General features: G+C 34.9%; 1 non-coding gene across 1 annotated transcript; it reads left to right on the top strand.

The window, feature by feature from the left end:
* The first annotated feature begins 244 nt into the window (after positions 1 to 244).
* Positions 245 to 359, top strand: LOC122972013. The gene has a single exon (XR_006399623.1). It is a non-coding gene; the product is annotated as a U5 spliceosomal RNA (small nuclear RNA).
* Positions 360 to 1,976: the final 1,617 nt, after the last annotated feature.

The following is a 1,976-nucleotide window of genomic DNA, read 5'->3' as shown; positions in this document are numbered from 1 at the left end:
AAAACACGGAAATACAAACGTCATCTCATCCCATCATGCCTTGCGCCACAGCGCGAACGGCTAAATAATCGCACAGTTTTTACCGTAAAATGTCGTTTTTAGCTGTGTTTATTCCGCTGTGTTTCTGTATTTGCTAAATTATGTGAGTCTTGTGTTTCTGTGAGTATATTATTTTATATCAAACCGTCAGTAAAGGTAGTATCGTCGTTAATGTGGTCTTTCTATGTAACATATATTTTTCAGTACACTCTTGTTTCTCTTCAGATCGTATAAATCTTTCGCCTTTTACTAAAGATTTCCGTGGAGAGGAACAATAAGAGTTTCAACCAATTTTTTGATGCCCTGCGTTTAGTGGGGCTTTCTATTAATGTTAAATATAAATACGTATCGGAATAACCACCCGCTGACCATTCAATGGGAGTAATGCCTGTAGTATCACATCTATATCGATAGTTAGAGGCCACAAACACAACGAGTGATTCAGCCGACTTTAATAGTTATATGGTAATAACACATCGGACAGTTTAGCAAAGATACAGGTTCACACATTTTGCGTTTATGTGAAAAGATTTCCAGTTTGTGTCTCTGCTGACAGGAGGGTTTGAGAGGGCGGGATAACCGTCAGTCATTTTTTAATTTGGCCAATCAGAGTCTTACAGTCCTCTGTCCTAATTTCACCCAAACGTAGCCTGAACCGGTTGTCAATCATTTTTTTAATTAACTCGACTCAGTGGTTTCAGAGTGGTGATTAAAGGGAGTTGAGATCTCACAGAAACTCGCGAGATTAAACGTGACTTCAGGAAAAAAAAGAAGAAAAACACGGAGGCGTCGTCAGCTGCAAAAAACAAAAAAAAGAGAGAAAAAACTGTGTATTAAGTGATGGCTGAGAAGACGAAATCAGTATGGTTTATAATATATTTTGTAGGTGAGTTGGAAATAAAGTTTTATTGTACGCAACATCCGGTTGATGACGCGTCCCGCTCAGCTCGCTCTCATTGGCTAATGCAGGTTTCTGTTCAATATTTGATCACTGTCCTTCTCACTCTGCAGGATTTCAAGTCACATGTTTGATATTTAGGATTCAAATCCAGTCGTTAACATTAAGATTATGTCTGTAAACCCTTCACATATCATCATACAGCATCATTTGTCAGGACCCAAAATCTGTTCAATCATCCTCAAGTGTGGAGAAGAACAAGAGGCTTCCTGTTGTACTAAATACTGAGTAACATCTAACAAGAATATTTTTAAAAGTGACTGCATTAATTAAATATTGACATGGATATCACGTTCATTAGGAAGACGTTAAAGCAATAATTACAATAACATTAAAAAGTACATGAAAAAAGTTCCTCTGTCCAATATGCCGTAATTATTATGTATAAAATAAAATAGCATAAATAGCTCAAATTGTTTATTTAAGTTTTAGAGCTCTGGTATTCTTCAGGGCTTTGTTATGATGAAAATTAATTTACAAATATATTCTTCAAGGGCCAATGGTTTAGTATATTTGCATTTATATAAGAAATAATTAAACTATATTATTATCTTTGTCTTCCACAGTCATACCATGCTGAATATTTTTAAACCAGTCATTAAATTGATGAATATACAGCTGTAGAACAGGTGTTTTTCCTTTTTGTATGTGTTTTGCCTCTTGCAGCTGTTTCTTGTGGCATTTTTGAAGTTGGTATTTGTTGCATTTTTCACTTTTGTTTTTGTTTATTTTTAACCGTTGACTTTGTGGACTTTTTGGATTTTGAGCACAAATATAACAGCATGATAGTTTCAGTCATTTTTTTATGCAAAAATGCCAAATATTTGCTGTTTTCAGCTTGTCAGATGTGAGGTTTTCATGCTTTTTTTTGTCACACATGACAGTAAACTGAATAGCTTTGGGTTTTACGCTGTTTCTCGGACAAATCAAGACATTTCGAGACACTTTTGACTGAAAAATTATAACCATAATTTTTTAC

This window comes from Thunnus albacares, chromosome 20 (assembly GCF_914725855.1).
Source record: "Thunnus albacares chromosome 20, fThuAlb1.1, whole genome shotgun sequence".
In the NCBI taxonomy this organism is placed as follows: domain Eukaryota; kingdom Metazoa; phylum Chordata; class Actinopteri; order Scombriformes; family Scombridae; genus Thunnus; species Thunnus albacares.
This window is presented reverse-complemented; position numbering and strand designations above follow the sequence as displayed.